This window comes from Branchiostoma lanceolatum, chromosome 11 (assembly GCF_035083965.1).
Source record: "Branchiostoma lanceolatum isolate klBraLanc5 chromosome 11, klBraLanc5.hap2, whole genome shotgun sequence".
Classification (NCBI taxonomy): domain Eukaryota; kingdom Metazoa; phylum Chordata; class Leptocardii; order Amphioxiformes; family Branchiostomatidae; genus Branchiostoma; species Branchiostoma lanceolatum.
This window is the reverse complement of record NC_089732.1, coordinates 608,100-628,433: the sequence shown is the minus strand read 5'-3', so window position 1 is coordinate 628,433 and position 20,334 is coordinate 608,100. Positions and strand designations below refer to the sequence as shown.

The 20,334-nt window shown below is 44.6% G+C and overlaps 1 protein-coding gene across 1 annotated transcript in view; it reads right to left on the bottom strand.

Annotated features, from left to right (window-relative positions):
- LOC136445013 (A disintegrin and metalloproteinase with thrombospondin motifs 6-like) overlaps window positions 1–20,000 on the bottom strand; it is a 59,891-nt gene extending 39,891 nt beyond the window's left edge. Inside the window, exon 1 of the mRNA XM_066442844.1 lies at window positions 19,803–20,000. The gene's annotated coding sequence lies outside the window, so the exon portion shown is untranslated. The remainder of the gene's footprint in view (window positions 1–19,802) is intronic.
- Window positions 20,001–20,334: the final 334 nt, after the last annotated feature.

Genomic DNA, 20,334 nt, shown 5'->3' with positions numbered 1-20,334 from the left:
GTACGATCTGGATATGACAGGGAATCCGTGATTCAATGAGACACAATTCCTGGTAATAGATATTTAACAAATCGTACCTGAACGCCTCATCGTTGCAATAATCACGCATCCCCCATGGCCCACCAGAAGGATATGTCGTTCAAAACACAGACCCAAGGCGACCAAAGAGACCATTCCTGATAATAGATCTCACAAAATCGTATCTAAACTCCCGCCACTGTATCACACAGACAGAGTGAACGTACAGGACACGCAGAACCAATTCTTACGCAACCAAAGAAGGACACTACCTCGTCAGGCCTACGACAGCAATATTGAGGGCACTCTTGTTACAGTGGTGGATGTGTCGTAACAGAATCCAGCTGTCTGGTGACCGAAACGGTTGCCGTAGATCCTTATGGACGGTCTGTTCCGTCAAAGCCTCGCTGGACGTCCGACGACAAGAATATCATTCGACGAATGTGCCTGGGCCTTAAAACGCCTTCCAAGTCATATCTACTTGATGAGTCATGGAAATCAACACGAGGTCTTATCTTATGTTTTATCTTTCAAGTCTGGATGCTAAGGTGTTCTCGATGGCTTCTTCCTTTCTTCTAAGAGTGACAAGCGACGTCTTGACAACTTCGGTTAAACATACGTGTTCTACAGTTGAGTCAGAGGGTCGGTACCTCGGACGGATCTGTGCGAGGGTTTCTCTGCCTTCTGTCGTGCCTGGTGCTGACTTACCGTTTGCTAACAGCTGCACGGAGGCGAGAAACCTTGTCACAACACAACAAGGTCGCCTGACTAAACTTCGTCCTTCTTACTACTGCCTTCAGTCTATGTTTCAAACAGCTGTACAGAGCTGGCGCTGAGCTTTCCTTACTCTATCTTGACTCCATTACGGGTTTTAAGAAGTTGCACGGTAGTTAAGACGCCTGGGTCGGTGCGAACAAGGGTCGGCCGATTAGACCCGCCGATTCTGTCCTGCTGCTACTGTTTTCTGTCTAATAAGTCTCAAACAGCTGCATAGATATATACCGAACTTGGCGCCAAGCCCTTCTTGGCCCTTCTCACTTCTCTTCTGACTCCAGAACAAGTTCTAAGACGCTGCACAGAAGCAAAGACACCTGGCACTAAGTCCTTCCTTACATCTGATTCCAATACAGGTCCTAAGAAGTTGCCGAGAAGCTAAGACGCCTTGACTTGTACCAGGAGCCTGAGGTTTTAAGAAGCTGCAGAGAAGCTGTCTTAGCGAGTGTGACCAAGGGCCGACTAGATCCTCCTTAACGCATCCCAGGTGGGACGCAGGTACGGCCGGGTCGCGGGCGCTCCGTGGCGCCACGCCGGGCGCTCTGTGGGGCGCTACGGCGACCGGGCGTGACAACCTGTTAGCGTGGACGACACGGCATGCGGAGCGGAGCGCTTCCTCGCCCAGGCAGTGTCTCCAAGCAGATGTACGGTGCGGCGTGTTTCACACTTGTTTTGTGGCATTTTGTACTTGCACGAAACATCTGCTCGGAGATTACCTTTCCAATGAGCTACAGTACCTACTGACATGCTGTCGTCCTTGTTCAGGGGACAGCGGCAGTAAACCGAAGGGTTTATCTGAACTGTCATAGCCTGATTCCAGACTGTTTTCAGAGCCTACAGAGACCAGCTCCTCAGCTACAGGGCCACCATGCCCCCAATGAATTCTACCGATGGATATCATAGAGATCGGGGGTCTGGCATCCAGGCTAATGTTCTGCGGCACAAACCCGGCCGTAAACCCGCGGGGTTATCTGAACTGTCACGACACAGACGGGTTCCAGAGCCCCTCCGGCTCGCCGCCGCTCCAGGCAGGCTCTGAGCTACGAGTCCGGCGGACAGGAAAACGTCGTCGGCTTAAAGGGTCGCGGCGACGCCAGCGTCGCGCTTTGCGAGCAACTGGGCGCTGAAGGCCCAGGTAAACATGTCACCTCGTTTTCCGCTTCAACTTTGGCTGACTAACACCCTACAGGGCCAGGACGACCCGAGCTGAACACACTGGCACGGCGCCTTATCTAGGACAGGTCTGGCAAACGTGTAGGTCTGAGCGTAGCGCGTCTCTTCTGTCCCATAGCATACGCACTTACACACAGTCATATACAGGGCACTCCAAAAAGACTGGAGTAAGGTAGGCTTCTCAGCAGGCTCTACGACTCCGGCTTTTTAGGGCTTAAAATGTGCTTTTTCAGATGGTATATAGAGGCGGCTCACAAGACACCAAGTGCAATTAGAACTGATCATCATAGAAATTAAAAAAAAAAACCCACACACACAAAGACATTATAACCCCCCCCCCCAAGCCGACTCGTAAAGTCTGCTAAGGAGGCTATGAGTACATGTAATGCCGCTGAGCCGTTGTAAGCTGTAATGAAAGTGTAAAGTAAAATAAGAACATTTCTTAGAGTCTCACCCCTTAAAGATACTTTTGCACTGTCATACCAAAGACCGAAAGACCGATGTGTCATAGTGCATTGTATATATAAGACATAGAGATCGCTACAGAAAAGACGACGTCACAGTTTGCTAACGTTAAAAAGACCAGATCAAATAAACCATAGGGCATGACCAGTCAGGTAAACCTTTCAATGCTTCCATACATCATAATGTGCTACAGCCGCAAATGGAGGGCGTTCGTCGGACAGTAGTGGACGCGTCGTCTTGCGACAAATATGGTTGTCGTACATCCATTTCAACTGTCGGTTCTGTCAAAACCTCCCCGAAAGTCCGACCACTAAAAACAATTGCACGACTAATGTGACCTCGCCTTTAACGACAAGCAAACTTCACGTACATGATGACGTATGGGGGAACACCGTCAGGACGGCGCGTTAACCATTAACAGCGACGGAACGTCAACACGACGGCTGCAGGTGAACCACCTGTACGCCAGGTAGAACAACAGCACACCTGCCGTACCCGGCGTCCCTCAACAGACTGTACTGATGACACACCCACTTTCCAAGGGATCCATTCTAAGGGACCCATACCGCATATATAGCCCAGCTATAGCCTACATAATTACCTGTAAGCCAGCTCTTTTGTACGTCAGACCTGGAGCAGAACAATCCGCGCGTTAGAGTGGAGTAGAAGTCGCGCGGTGAGGGCTATAAGAACGGCACACACTTCACACAGGAAGTCTACTTCCGGTCTTCACCGCTCCCTGGTAATCAAACACCCGCATTACTAACGAGGGGTCGTGTCATCGTTGGCGACGACAGCGCCGGCAGGACAGGTAGTGCGAATCGGGGTCTTCCCGCTTCCGCGGTCCACTGTCACCGACTTCCGCACTCCGCAGCGCGGTTAGCGACCCCGTTTCTAGACCAGAGGGTCGGGAGTTCAAATCCCGGCCGCAAGTTGTCACTCACCCGTCTTGCATGCGACTGGAGGTCTTCGCCCTTCCGTTGTCCACTGATCATCGATCTCCGTACTCCGTAGCGCGGTTAGCGACCCCGCTTCTGGATCAGAGGGTCGCGAGTTCGAATCCCTGTCGCAACTTGTCGCTTACTGGGCCCGGGACTGCATGCGACTGGGAAAGGCTGGTGACAGAAGGGACGTTAAGCCGCGGCGTGCTGTTTGCAGCACATATCGGCTGTCGCTCCTGTCACGATCGGTTGAAGATTAGCTTCTCATCGCGCTGAACAGGAGCGGGGCCCGGGCCGTTTCTCCTCGGGGCGAACAGGTGGGGCCCCCGGGACCGCCCGGCCGGGCATCCCGCCAACCCCGCGCCTCTCCTGGCCCGCACGGTGGGAAACTACCAGTCTCTGCCGGACTGACTACGCTGGCTGTGAGGAGAATTTGCCAGGGGAGTTTGGGCACATTAGGGTTCCGTTTGGCAAGGTGAATGTTACCCTTACCCCGGGCTCTCTCTCCTGGCCAATTATTCGCCTTGTTTGTACCTAATTCTGCTAATGCTATCCATAACCTCATAGAAAGCCTGGTGTAGGCTAGGAAGCTAACGGCGCCTGTCAAGAACCCTTAGGAAGGCCTGGTAGAGGCTAGGAAGGTAAGGAAGCTTGCCAGGACCCCTTAAAAAGGCCTGGTGTAGGCTAGGAAGCTAACGGCGCCTGTCATGACCCCTTAGAAAGGCCTGGTGTAGGCTAGGAAGCTAACGACGCCTGTCATGACCCCTTAGGAAGGCCTGGTGTAGGCTAGGAAGCTAACGGCGCCTGTCATGACCCCTTAGAAAGGCCTGGTGGATGCTAGGAACCTAACGAAGCCGGTCAGGACCCCGTAAAGGCCCGGTGGAGGCTAAAAAGTTAACGAAGCTTGTCAGGGCCCCGCTTTCTCGGAAACTGTCGGAACCACAAACACGCCGGTAACGTGACAAACATGCCGGTAACGTGACAAACATGCCGGTAACGTGAGGCGCCGCGGAATCTGCCTGATTACACGCGTGAGTGGGGGAACAGGTGGGGCAAACAACCGTACATGCTGGGGAGCCGTAAACACGACCGTACATGCTACAGGGATGGGGAATCGTAAACACTACCAGCATGCACCTACAGTCAGAATGATCTCTCACTTAAAGTAAAATACTATTGGGTAAAGGTAAAGAGGTCATCCTCAATCGAGGTGCAACATATCGTTGTTTTAAGTGGCTAGTGGTGGTGCAATGCGGCTTCGCTATGGCTCTCGTCTTTAACCTACCCCTAGCTTCTACCAGTCTTCGCGGATCGCTGCAAAGATAGTAGAAATTGGCCAAATAGAGTCCAACTGTAACAGGTCCGTGGGTTGCCTTTTGGACCCTTTCTCCGTACGGCCGGCTCCCGCAGCATACTATTCACTCTATTTGGCCAATTTCTACTATTTTTCCAGCGATCCGCGGAGCTTGGTAGAGGCTAGGTCACCCCTACTCTTCTAGATAACGGTGTGTTGGGTTCTTTTACGTGCAGAGGTTTGACGCTTGAGACTGATGTCTGAAGCTTCCGGATACACTGGGTCGCTGGCTTTACGTCACCATCCGAAATGACGAATGCAACTTGTCCAAGCTGGGGTCATATTATTATAATCTCAAATTCATGACAAAACTAACATAATGTAGAGGGGACTCTATACTCTATCAATGCTTGAAACTACATGTATATGCAAGTCATATTTCCAAAAGAAATGAAAACTGTATACCAAGAAATATACACAAATCATGTTTTTTCAATGTTTTGTTGTCTTTTATATCATTTTCGTCCCCGCAAACATCCCGACCGGGTGCCCGTGAGGACATGTGACCCTGTGATTACCAGGCTACGTGAATGTCACAGACCGTCAAATACGGCGTCGCTACATTTAGATGATGTTAAGAAAGGCTGAAGTCGAATTGACGTTTTCTTTTCAACATACTGGCAGTTATGACGCATTCTTAACAGCCGTGACGTTTTTATTGACGTCAGCGCTAAAAGGGCACCCGCCTGAAACGATAATGGGGATAAAAAAGGAACAAATATCAGCCAGATAAGGCCTAAGGGGGTCCTGTGTGTGGCGGGTCGTTCGGTGTTATATAACCAGCCATCGCCATGTGCTTGCGGCAAAACAGGTGCATGCGCACCTCTACAAATTACCCTCTCACTAATTGATTTTCAAATGTCAAGTCTTGTTTATGATTTCTAAGATAAAATGGAGTAAAATACCAATTGTAACTGTTACTGTGTAGTGTTACAACAACCAATGAGATATAGTCTTTAACCTCCTTAAAACAACACATCACTGAGTGATAAGACGCTAAAAATATCGCCTCAGTGGAGGAAAGGTCACACCGCTCACAGAGAAATGTCAGAACAAAGTTCTTTTGCGTCATTCCTGAAGAAATAACGCACCCGGTTGTTTCACCTTTTTACAACCCAAGAGCTTTAAGGTCACAATCATTTTCTTTAAGCCTTGCTTACATCAGACAACACTGAAAGCATATAGGTCCTGCGTGTAACTTCACATATGAAAAACTGACATTCGTCTCTTGATTCGAATTGATTTTACGATCGATAAAGTCAAAAGTCACGACAATTGACCTCAACCTGGATACACAAATGAAGGTTCAAATTTTCAGGTTGAAAAGAAGACAAACAAAAGTTGTAATCTGTGTACCGTGTAAAACTACCGAGTAGAAACGCGCGGGTGCGTTAAACGACAGACATGTTATACTGTGCGAATAAACATATACATAGACACAACCTGGTGTTGTTTATCATCTAAGCTACACAATCCTGTGGATACAAGTTCCACTTAGTCAGGGCCGTCACAGTTTGTGACGTCGTTCAGGGACGGGAGAAGACATGAGCATATAATATCCGCGAGAATTTAACCCGGACCATCGGGTCACCACTACTTCTCTCGACAAGTGTGTTGGGTTCTTTAACATGCAAAGGTTTAACACCGAAGGCTCCCCATACGCCCGGACCAAAGGCTTAACGTCCGCTACGAAAGACGACATGATCGCTTACTGTAGGCTGTTTCAGATAGCCTCCTTCGCAGGCTAGGCTTCTAGGAGCACCGACTTTTATAATTTCTTTTGGGGGTGGGGGAGCTGATTCGTGATTTTCAACATGAGCCAGGTTCTCTAAATGTGGAACATAGCGAATCAACGCTCTCCCCAAAAAATAAACGCCGGCGGCCCCAGAAGTCTGCGAAGCAGGCTAGTTTCAGGAGTGTTTATCGGAATCTCTGAACATGGCCTTACGCAGAATCACACTGAAGCAACTGTAAAAAAACCATCTACAGTCGCGCCGTGCGCCGGGCTTAGTCGCGTTAGCTACTGCACGAGAGGCGACCACGCCGCCGTTAAACAAGATTTCTCTCTTTTGTCCCGCGCCCTTTAACATTCCCAAACCGGAAAACGACCGCTTAAAACCACAATACGTTCGCATGCGATCCCTACGGCAGAAATCAAGCCAAAGTGGTTCACGGCCTTTCGACCAATCACATGGCTCGCTTGCCATTGACGTAGTTGATAGGTTAAGCTATATGGGATATTGCAGGATTGTGGTGGTTATTGTACTTAAGCCTCGAAGGGGTGTGTGCGTATTAACTGTAGAATGGAGCCACCTAAACATAGGCCTGTATGTATCTTATACTTTGATCCTACCTGGAAGGGGAGCATTCAGAAACGTATTGGGAAATGGGGAAATCGCGCACATGTTTCTGTTTAATGTCTTTTGTTGTGATATTATTTAAATCGAAAGATATAGCAACTTGAGAAATCCGAGGAGGATTTGTCACTAGGAAATTAAAACAAAAGAAGCAAAAACAAATAAAAACAACACAAACCCCGCTGCTTCATATGGACGTGCGTGTACTTCGCTAATTATCTAATCACCACTAAATGGGTGAAATGTTTTATTCTCCAAGCACAGGTTAGCGGAGAAGATCGTGACCTTTGTATCCTCTGCCCCGTTTTTCGTCGGCCATCTCATTATATTAGCATTCAGATCCTTATTTGAGGTCCAGTGTTCGAGGAAAATTCTTCCTCTCCGGGATATAAGAGTAGGAGTTCCCAAAATTTCTGGGAACATTACAGGCACACGCCTTGTCTTCCGGTACTAAGTATATGCAAGGAGGTTATAGTTCGTATATATACATGTATGTGGTATGTCTGGTATGGTATGGTATGGTATGCTATGTTTATATTGCGCACAGTGCTTTAAGACTTCCCAAGCAGAGGTTGGGTGGGACATTGTTATATCTTCTGACTTTCTACGTGTATTTTAGGTTTGCGTTTTGTGTACGTCTTCATGTGTGTTTTGACGAGCTTTGTGAAAGTTTTATTGAATTAATATTAATTTTGAATATTGTTCCCAGGGCTAACCCTTTGTAATAGCCTTTACTTTTTTTACAGCCAAGTGAATAAATCAAATAAAATGTGACGGCTGTGAGAAGACGGGGCACGTCAGAAGTAGGGCACGATCTCGCCACCCCACCTCTGCTTGGAGGGCACGAGTGGCGCTGACATTTCATCCCCCCAGGCCCTTCCTGGACCCTCCCAGCCTTTCCGCGAGCCGCGCGCACTTACACGTCACGCCCACTTCCGGTATCTACTCTGGGTACCTACCTGGCATCGCTATCAAGTGTGCGCCGTGCTAGTGACCATTAAAACAACGTTACAGACACCTGTCTCTACCAGGCCCCGCGGATCGCTGGGAAAATAGTAGAAATTGGCCAAATAGAGTGAATAGTATGCTACGGGAGTCGGCTACGGAGAGAGGGTCCAATATGTCATCCTGCAAATGAAACCCTGGCAAATATTCTCCCTATAGCCGGTGTAGTTAGTCTGGTAGAGACTGACAAACACATCCTCTACACGTTGTTACGTTACACGTGATCTTAATATAATACCAGCCTCTGCTAGTGGTAAGCAATGAACAGAAAACAAAATCTAGGTTATCTCTGTGCATATCATAATCTTTGCCTGGGGCAAAGTCCTAAGTCTAAAAATACACCACTACTAAACATCTTAACGACTTAAGTTCCGTGAAGAAAGAAAGAAGGAATGAACATCCTCACAATTGTTTTGCAATTAAAAAGGTACTGAAATAAATGACCCCGCATCTAATCGGTACGTAGAATTTGTATTAGAGAGTATTACACGTTGAAAAGTGTTAGAGATGTTAGAAAGTGTGTTGGAGACTACTTTCAGTCCCACATGAGGTTGTAAACAGGTAGACTTTCCACATTTGAGAATGTTTGCTCATTTGCGGTCTTTAGACCCGTCGGTGTTCAAAGGGAAGTTTCCTATTTCGCTGTAAATAAACTCCACGCCTTGTATAACCCGTGAGTGACTGCTCTAACAAAATTTATGTCCCGAACTGACGCTATATACAAAGGGGATGTAACTAGACAATGGAGTATTTTGAATTCCCATCCGTGACCCGAACACACCTTTTTTAAGGTTACGCCCATCTTATAGCACCTTTCTACGGAAGTTCTTTGCTTTATACACCTTTTGCAGGGGCATCTTCAGTCATGAAACTGTGCCAGAGGTCACCAAAAGGACACGACTTTACCGTATTTTTACGATTTGTAACCAGACGTAAACAGTATAAAGGAAAACATCGTTACTGACCTGTGCGTTCACCTCATTTTAAGGGCCACCACACCGGTGTCCAAACTCCAGTCAATATTTACACGGAGACAACACTGCGCCAGGTAATCACGCAAACAGCGCACAACAGCCTTTGCTAGGGAAGAATCGAGCCGATTTGAGAGTTTTTGGGGGTCCGGCGGTATTTTTGGAGTCACTGTATGAGCGACCACGTGCCTCGTCACGCCCAGACCACGCGCTATAACATACCCGGCTAGAGTTACTCACATACCACACGCCACAATGGCCTGCTCACAATAGCTCTGTTAGAATTACAGGAAACACCGACCACGGGACGTGATGTACAGGGCACGAACAGACCGCGGGGACGTTTTCCAGCGCCCGTCGGGCCCGAGCTGGACGTAAAGCCGGGAAAACACGCCGTGACTGACCAACTTTTCAGACGACTTTGGACTTTGGCGCGACTCTGGCAAGGGAGCGCACCGAGCCGCAAAACGGCCAACTGTCGTAAAACTGCAATAAGGTTGTTTCATTCAACTTTAGGTTGCAGAGTTTTTGAAGCCTTTCATTATTCTCCATATCTTTAGAAATATTCTAAAATCCTTGATACACATTTCAGTATCCTATGCAGTATAACTATGATAAAACATTTCAAATATTTGATTCTAAAGGCCCAAATTTATAAATACAAGCAATCGTATAACATCCCTATATTTCTAGTAGTACAGTCCGAATTTTGGAAGTTTTGAGCAAGACCGATGAAAAGGCAGACGACGTTTCAGACGACATTCTCCCGCTGGTAAGACTGAAGTCAAGATGTTAAGTTACTTTGCCTAGGGTATGGCAGCTTTCAAGGTCAAGCAAGGTCATAATGCGAGTAACTGAAGAAGGAGAGCGGAGACATGTCCGAATGGTGAGGTAAGGGGGAGGGGGGCGGGCAGACGACAACTCAGCCCATCAGGTTCAATATCATCTTTTGGGACGAACCAGGAGTGGTAACGGGGGGAGGACAGGGCTGATATCATACCCTGGGGGGGGGGGGGGTGATCTCGTGTTGGGATTGTCCCTTCTTTCATAGTTCTAGTCATCTAACATTTTTACATGATGGTTTTAGGAACATCTCATCACATTACCCATAAATATTGTTGTTGTTGTTGTCCTTGTTTAACGTCTATTATATCGCTAGACGTGGTCTCTTGGTGCTGTGTTACGCTTGGTTCAGATACGAGGCTATTGTCTCTCTAGGTGTTTAACTCTTGGTGGCTTGTGCTTGCGTGCTGCTGGAAGTGTTTCTAGGAGAGCACATCGAGTCTGTGCGTGCTCTCAATGTACCGGGAGAGAGCTAAGTACATCTGCTTGTTGATTAAATATAATGGTCTTTTATTTGGTCAGCTAGAGTTTGAAACAGTAAAATCTTAATTTTCTGAATTTCATCAAGGTTTTTTATCATCAATCCAAATTAACATCTTATATCTTAATAGTTGTTGCCGTACATTGTACCATATACAATTGTCGTGCAATAAAATTCTTCTATATGGATTCCCAAAATGTCATCAATTTGCCAATAACTGAATCAGATATAACGGTTGTATAGTTAATCCATTTAGCCTTTAGCCTGCCAAGGCAGCCGTTTCCCACCAGGTGTTGGTTACGGGGATATAGGCAGCAGGGAGAAGGTTAATCAACATTCTGAAAGAAAACTGCAACTGAAATTTGTCACCAAAATTAGATTTCTAATTCTTAATTTTACTTTTTAGTTCATTAATGACTGATGCATTTTTCCTTGAGTATCCACGAACCAGAGAACTATGGTGTTGTTGCCCTAACCTCAACCTGTTGCAAGCGGTGGGTAACAGTCTGTAACTGCTGTGATATTTATAACCTTGGGCGTTCAGTGAACCCTGGTGTGACACCTCCCTTAGAAGTAAGATTTATATTCCTCCTCTTGTGACACTGGAAGACTTTTTAAATTGGGTCTGCATGGGGAGTAGCAGGCTACCATTCATGCAAAATTCATCAGGCCTCTAGCATACTGCTGTAACTTTTTTAAAAAATGGCCAATGACACTTGATATTATTCATGGAGTGCATGACAAATACTGGAATCAGACATTTTTCTGCCGAGCAAGGTCACTCGGGGACACCCTCGTGATGTGTGACCACTCACAGTCACAGTCACACCACCACCACCACTGCCTCCTTCAAAAGGAAAATCTGGGACTGTCTACCAATAGGCTATGCTTACAGAGTATGCACTGACCCTGACCATTCACTGTAGATACCATTATAGACACTGTAGATATGCTATTTATACTACAGACCATATGTATATAATGCTTAGAATATGTCCTTATCAATTGTTATTCTTTGAGTGTCAAATTTTATGGCCTTTGTCAACAGTAATAGCCACAGGCTAGTTGGGCAGCCATGGCTGTGTGTCCTGAACAGCCAAACCAATAAACAAATAAATGAATAAATCAGGAGATTACTTTCTTAATGGAATTAGGTATCGGTGACCCAAAACTAGGTCACCAGGATTTAAGGCTTGTTCCTGGAGGTATCTAAACTAAGCCAGAACTGTTTGACCTCAACAAACAAACAATAAGAGCATTGTTTGTAACCTGAGCCTCTGGTACAATATCCTAACTGAAACACACTCAGAGATATCAATATCAATGCTTTCTACCTTGGATGGAACATTAGCCCTTCAGTCCTATGTTCGAGGGAGCCTCTAACATGTTATAATAGCCCACCACAGTGACCACACTTGGCAATAAAGGTATGGGCCGTGTATGACACCAATGGTAACCAGCTAGAACATTACATGCACACTTGGCAAATTGTTTTCAACTATCAGCCAATAAAAAAGGCATCATGCTCCACCTGAATAAAGGACGTCTGCCCTAGTACCATATAGCACTAGTTGCTACAATTATAATCAGTCACATATTAACAAAAACACACTTCATGCTATCTGTTAAGCTTAACCTGGTAGCGTGTATTGTTGACTCTATAACAGTCGTATATTTACTCTGCACAAAACCCTCAGGTCTAAACCATACAGCATTACGGCACACTACACGTTTAACCATTGTACGACAATGCAAGCAACCTACAATCAGTAAAAAGCAACTTGAAATGATTTAGAAGTAGAGAATTGTTAAGAAAGCACTAGTACTTACCCAGACCCCGGACGTCTAGCGAGGTTATGTCTTCCCAGCGAGGGGTAAAGTCTGAGACGTCTGTTTTTGTACCTGCTGTATGAAGGATTAAGTTCGTTTACAGACCATGACCTTGACAGCTCGGTGACCTTGACAAGTTGGGGGATGAAGGTTAACTGGAGCATGGCCAAAAGAGGGGGGGGATAGGAGTATGCACATTGCCAAGATGTGAAGGAAATATTGAAAACATATCAGCACTTAATAAAGTGTCAAGGTTTCTTCTGAAAAGTGTGCAACAAAATTTAAAACTTCTACTAAGATTGTTTGTCCAACTTTAAGATTAACTTTCTAGTACAGTATCTATGGTATGGTTTGTAGATGATTTGATTTGTTTTAATTTTATTTCGATTGCGACAGTACAAATACACGTGGAGCACACGGATCAGTTACAATTTGAAAAGGTGTTAGAAACAGTCAACATCTGTAAAACTACTAGTAGACTATATGTTATTACTGGAAAGATTGCTTAAATAGGGGGACATTGGATACCCTTTTAAATGACATGTGGAACTTAATTGTATAGGCAGTGACAAGTTAAAATGAAGACCTGCCAACGCGATGTCCTTGCAATGTGAAAAACAGCTTCGCTAATGTAAAGTGAGTCGTGTTATTCCAAACGTGAAACTTTGCTGTACAGCTAGTAACAACTTGGAATGTCCGGCTTTGGACGTGGCGGCCTTGGAATCTGAAAAACGACTTCCGAAATGAAAAATGATCATTATGGTAACTAATATGTACCACAGTGCAGGTGGCAACCATCTAAGTTTTTAAAGTTCAACATAAACTAACAGCGTATGCTCTGATGGAGTAAAAGTCTTTAATGCTGAGGCACTGGCTGTCCTTTGGTCCTCAGCAATGTAGTTTGTCGGTTCTTGGTACTGAATTTGAATATTAACTTGAAACTTAAGTCTTCAAAAAAAAGTGTCATTCAGTGTCATTCGTATGGCGCAATCGGTAGGGCGTTTCGCCCAGAACCGAGAGGTCCCGGGTTCGAAACCACCAGTATGCCCCGATGTTGTGCCCTTGGGAAAGGCACTTTACGCGAATTTCCGCACTCCACCCAGGTGTGAATGGGTACCTGACTTCGGTTGGGGAAAGTCGTATTGAGGTCACCTGCTGGCGCCGAATGGCAGCTGCCCAGACCCTTGCGACAGTTTCATAAAGTGCCAGTGTGCAAATATGTATCATGTGTATTATGTGATTGTAAACCCGGCAGCAATTCAGCACTGGCTGCCATTGTATGGGTAATTTCGGACCAATAAACCATTTATTAGTCAGGCAGTGGATATTGCAGGGAGTTGGGTTTCTTCCCAGCCGCCCTCGTTTTTCATCTCCTCTTGTTAAACTTTTACTTCAGGATGTCTGAAAACAAGTAAATGATTTGATGTTGCCTTGATGTAGAGGAAAGTCATTGCTCCAATTCTTCAGTAACAGGACTGGACGTTACAAGTTCTTCCAGCGCAGTGCTTTAATTTATACTGCTAGAAAGATCAACGACTTCCCAAATAAAAATCGACGGGTTGTAACTCACAAATCAGGCATCAAATTAAAGTCAAACACAACTGTCTGTGTGCGCTGTAATTGAAATAAACTTGACGGCACTTCAATATGGACAAAATTTTTTCCAAATGTTTATTAACAAGTCTTAGAGTAAATGTTGGACTGAAACCAGCGTCAATGCGAAAAACGATGTCCCAAATGAGAAGAGACGGGTTGTAACTCAAATCAGGCATCAAATTAAAGTCAAACACAATTGTCTGTATGCGCAGTAATTGACGGTACTTCAATATAGACAAAACTCGTTCCAAATGTTTAGTAACATGAGTAAATGTAGATCTCACAAATTTAAATCAAACATAACTGCCTGCCTGTGCGTGCCCTGATGGAAATTACCTTAAGGTTCTTTATTATAAATAGACAAATCCTGTTCCAAATGTTAAGTTACAAGAGTAAACATAGGGTTTAAACCAGCGTCAATGGGAAAAACGATCTCCCAGATGAAAACTGACGGGTTGTAACTCACAAATCAGGCGTCAAATTTACGTCAAACATAATGTCTGTGTGTGCCCTGATGGAAATGAACTTTAAGGTACTTCAAATCTTCACTATAGACATCTAACTTGTTCCAAATGTTTAGTTACAAGTCAGTGACTGTTGGTCTCTAACCAGCATTTATAATGACTTCTCTGATGGGAAGTGACTTTTTGTAATTCACAAATCAGGCATCAAATTAAAGTCAAATGCAACTGTGCTCTCTCTGATTGAAATTAAGGAGGATTAGTTATAAGAGTTAAATGTTGTTTTTGAACCAGCGTCTATGTACTAGTAAAAGAAATGACTTCCCTAAAGGGAAGCGACTGTAATTCACAAATCAGGCATCAAATTCAAGTCAAACATGACTGAGCTCTCTCTGATGGAAATTAAGGTACTTCAAAGTCGTTCCAAATGTCTAAGTAACCAGAACAAACGTCGCGCCAATGTGAAAGACGAGTTCGCTGATGAGAGGGGACCGTTGTTGTAACTCACGGACCTGTGCGCAGGTGGGAGCTGTTAAACTCCGCCAGGTGTCACAGAACAGCCCGCACCCCTGCCCAGGGTTGGCAGACTCGCGCGTTTGATCATCCAGAATACTGTAGGAGGGGAAACCTTCGCTGTGCTTTCATGTTCGCAGTTATCGAGGTGATCTCTTTTCTGTGAACTTAAAGCCACCGTGAAAGTTTTTGTTCTGCCTACCTCCTTGTTTCAACCGCAAACTTAAAACCATTGTGAACAATTTTCTCCCCACCACGAAATTAAATCCCCGCAAACATTTTCCCTTTTACAGTAGCTGTTTAAGGCTAGGTCCAACAAGCTGTGCGGACAAACGCTCGCCCTGAAACAATCGGAGGATTGTCTGGGTTGCGCTGTGTCAATAGACTTGTTAGGTCGGAGCTACGGAGGAACGTGTCCACAGGCCCAATTATCCACCAGTAGGGGAGGACGGGACTCAAAGGGCTCCATAGATGTTCAACTCAATAACCACAGTCTGGTAAGACACACTATATAATGCACTTATAACAACTAAAACCAGTAACAGTCCGACAAGTAAGGAAGTGCTAACATTGCAACTTGCATTGATAATTAAGATTTTTATGAAACCTTTTCAGATGCATGTAAAAGAATATCTTTTAAAACAAAATTCTCAACCTTTGAAGCTCTATCTACTCCAAAGACTCAACCATATTCAACCAACAGCAGGTCCATGACTTTTATACTGTAAAGAGCTGCATCAAAATGATACCATCCTTCCCCCCACTCCAAATGGACCATTCCACATTGCCTGTAACAGGATAGGACCATCTAACTCAGGTGTATGATAACATGCTGAAATAACGTCACAATTTGGGCCAGACTTGAAAGCCATACATTTCCTGGAATGATCCTCTGAAAGAAGTTATTTGAAAGAAAATATCTTAAAAAGACTCTACCAAAGACAGTTTCCCTTGAAATGGCACTGCTGAAAGTCTATAACTTCTGTTTTCAATGGTGTAGGCAATAGATTAAGCTGGGCTTTAAACTAACTAACTAAATGGAAGTTCTGGAACACTAAAAAGTACTTGGCAGGTTTATGATAGAAAACGCTTTGAAATCCACTTTCTATGTAACACACTTGTCAAGCTTGAGGGTCTGCAGGCTCTTTTCTGTCTTATCCACGTGATTCGTCGTGAGGCGATCAAATTTTGCCCAGTTGCTTTCCTTATTTTCAGCACATTATACATTAAGGATTCTTCCGAATTGACGGGACCCCCCCATGCAGACCCTTAAGCTTGGCGATTTCCGACAGCCCAGTGTCCGGCTACACGACACCGGGACTCTACGCGCCGCGCTGCTCTTCCCATGACCGTCTGACAGCCGGGCTCTATCTGGAAGGGTCCCGTCGCTTGTTTGGTTACCGTCTGGTCCTGTGTCAACAGCTCCTCTGTCCACGTTCTGCTACAGAATCTGCTTTACTTGTGCTTAAACAGCTTAAGGTGAAGCCTTAACAATGGAGCAGGACATACCGAACCTGGGCCCAACACAAACTCAGCAGACTCCCATACTGTAGCCGGGATGGTGGGTACGGATATAGGCTGGACTCCCACAGCACTGTCACCACTGCTACAACAATACACAGAATGACAAAACAGAAGGTACACCGGGCCAATCCAACACAGTTCGCTGGTTATACATCAGCTGACAAGTCTGACATGTCGACCAATTCTTCCTGAAAGCTCGGAGGCCAGCCTAACAGAGTGTACTGGGTAACACTCTACCAACAGATTAGCTAGGAGATGTGACATGTTAGCTTCTAGTTGTCAAGTATTCTCAAGATGTTGGCTGATAGTTGTCAAATGTCAGCAGATTAATGTAATACGGTTTGCAGTGCACCACATTTTCTATGGTGACATGTCTTCTAGTAGTTGTGAAGTATGTTGGAGATGTTGCTAATACTTGTGAAATAAAAGCACTTACAAACACAGTGCAGTTTGCTTTTAAATGGATTATCGGGCGAGGCTGAAATGTTAGTCAGTACTTGTCAGGTAGTTTGAGATGTTGGCCAACACTTGTCAAATGCCACAGGCCGATGCAATGCTGTTGGCTGGTAGTTGAACTTTCTGTGCATAGCAAGTTTGAAATCTCTCAGCTAATACTGAATAAATGATAGATATATAAATACTTCCCAAACAACTCTAAGGTTGATAGTTAAGTATTTAACAATGGGCGATTAAGTGCATTAGGGAAATTCACATTGGAAACTGCTGCATTTTATACATTTACTAAACCCCAAAGGAGTGAAGTATTATTTTTGGCTTGTCTGTCTGTTTATATGTGTTTGTCTGTATATATTTGTGTCTATGTGTGTGTGGTGTTTCTGTCTGTGATTCCCAGTATGCATAATACAGTGTTGCCATTACATCCTCAGTGTTGCTATTTTGTCTGTGGGGCTGAAAGGGTTGCAAAGCTATAAGGGTAATGTGGTGAAGTCTGCCATCTCTGATTGTCTTTCAGAACGTGAAAGCCAGAAGTGCTGAGCTACAGGAAACTACCTCCCCCGGCCTGAAACTGACCACTGTTCTCTCATTACCCTCTAGGCCCGTGTAATCCTGCCACAGCAATGGACAGCCTTATTTTGATTTGCTGATATAACTCATCGCCGTGGGAACCAGCGGTTTCCGGGGTGACACCAACCGTCGACCAATCAGAGCTCTCCCCCCACATCTCTCAGGTGTGTGCCTTAAGATGTGCAGGTGTGTGTCATCGTCTCAAGTTTGACACACATACTTCACTATCATAACTTAGCAGCTAAAAATAGCCACAGAAGCACAAGCTTACAGAAGTTGGGACAGGTCGCTCAAGTAGTTTCCAAACTGAAGTGGGTTTTTTTGTTTCCTTTTCAATGATAACTGAATTGTTATTTTTGTATACTGTTTAGTTAGTCCTGTATATGATTTGTATGTCATCATAGGATTCAGCAATTACTGACTGCGCTCCACGTGTGTTGTACTGTTACAATCCAAGTAAAGTCAAAGCCAACTTGTCAGAAAGAATATCTTCAGATAAAGCTAATCTCAAAAAAACTCAAACCGACAGTCCCATGGGGAAATGTTCAAAGACCTAACAATTTTCACCTCCTCCTGGAGATACAGATTAGTCCCCCTGCAACTGTATACACGCCCTGATCCATCTAAAACAGCAGATCTGATCTATATCAACGTTGTTCCTTTGTACTATTGATGATATGAAAAGAAGAAAGTAACCTCTGAAACTGTTGGATGTTCTCATTGTAATAAAAGTATGTATATTGCCTCTAGATGCTTGGCTAGACTTCATTATTGAGTATATTTTGATAGTTTTGAATTTTTTTTAAATCTATTTGTGTCACTTAGAAGTAATAAACTTATATGGGGAGTAAATGAAGTTTCTTTTATTTAAAGAAAAATAATTCAGAACCAAGGAATTGTCTTGATTATGCCAACGGCTTCCTTTCCAAGTACATAGAAAGTGTGTGTAAGACTTCATTGTAGCAAAATGACAGTCTGACAATTTGGTGGGTGCTAAAAATAAACTTTCATTCTTCGACTCCTTCAAACAAACTGACAGCTGTCGAGCGGTTCAATACCAGGTTTTCTTCAGAGCTTCCTTCCCAGTGAGATGATTGGGGGCGATCAATGAAGGAATTGTGATCGTTCGGAAGTTGTGGTGGACGAAACAAAACAGCTGCAGACGAGTTAAAGGCCAGAACTAATGATCATTAGGTATGGACTCAGACACACTCTTTTGTGCTGTCACATGTCATTCTGTGAAATGTTTCAATGACATTTAAGGAGCCCAAAGCAATTTCAGAACATTAAAACTGGGAGTATTCTGGAGATGTCAATCTGTATGATGTCAACATTTACTTGCTCATATTAGCACATTTCTATCATGATTTCATACTTTGGGTGTTTAAAAAGAGCACAGAAATAAGCCGCACAAGGAATCCTTTATATATTGGGACTAAAAAAAAAATCAACACCCCGATTTTCAATGAGTTCTCACCACACAATGTCATTGCATCATTCTTTGCTCCATGAAGGTCAATATGGACTGGAATAGTGTTGATGTATAGATAGTACTAGAAAATTGAATTTGAAAATCCCGCTTCCTACACACTAAAATTGCTTTGGGCTCCTTTAAATCCCTTATGAAAGGAACACTAGTACAGTACAGTTAAGCACAAGCAAATACAATACCAACCAAGTCATTCTCTCTTGCAACCAGTCGACTAAAATTCTGTCAAAGGGAAACACACACTGGATGGGACAAGCCGAGTAGCCTTATACCCTCACACATGATCTGACTGTGTTGTACTAGTTTTTACAACAGGTATGCAATAAAACAATCAATCACCCCCCCACATTGCGAAGTGTATTGACCCAATAGACCCTGGGTGTATATTAAGGTTCCTTGTGGTTTCAAGGTTTCTTTGCCTTCTTAATCTTGCCTGTTTCCTTAAGGGGCCTTAAGAACCCGGTAATTAAGATGAACCAGGTTAATGACTTAAGTATGATTGGGCGAAAAGAGGTGCTTTATATAGTATACAGTTAACTCAGACATGTGCAGAGTAACTATTAGCTTTTCAAGTTAACTTAGTTATAGAGAACAGTTTTGCAGGTACAGCAAGACCTTTCAAATGTTACAGATTTTGACAACTGAGTGTCAAATAATGTAGAGAAAAAGTCGGTAGAATTCTACAAAACACCACAAACTTTAAAAAAATGCTCCTGTGGAATTTTTACTGCACCTGACATTATACAAGAGTCCATACTTAAGTACTTCAGGCTTATCTTTGAGCAGTAAGATGCCTCTCAAGAGAATTTCTTTTAGAATGAAGACAGGGTTTGGAGAGTAAATCCTGGCAAATTGGGACACACAGATTTTCGCAAAGTTTGGATAACGGAAACAAAAGGTGTGGAAAAGCAAAATTTATCCACCTGGCCACCGAAGTCTTGAAATAGAAAGCTCCTTCAAGATATTTACGACTGCACCAACCTTTACGACTGCTCCAAGACGTCTGGAGTTTGTGTCTTGGATCCTTAAGAAGCGCTGCGTAAGACGACCAACCCGAGCCGTAGTTAGTTTCTCTCCCCTGAAGCGAACAGACCCCTATTTATACGCGGCCCGACGTTGTCCGATCTTTTGTCCGTGCGGGGAATCACGGAGGCTGCCTCGCTCATTACCACGGGTAGCGGACACACGATGACATTCAAGTGTTTACCTGCAGCCCAGTGTTTGCACCTGGCCAGGTTGTATCAATACCTGGGCTGGGCAGGTGGGCACAGGTGGGCACAGGTATTGTCTCCTGTAAATCAAAGGTGCGTTAACCGATGGCCACATGGTGGGGGTGGTGGGGAGGCTGTCACTGCGATGTTTGGCAAATATGTGTCGGATTGAAACAATATCGGGATTGTTATATCTCGTGTTAATTTCCTGGGAAAGCCTTTGATGTGTCCAGATGTTTGCAGGTACAATAATCACCTGTAGTGTCGCATAAATCAGAAGGTTCTAAGTTTACCCTTGACCA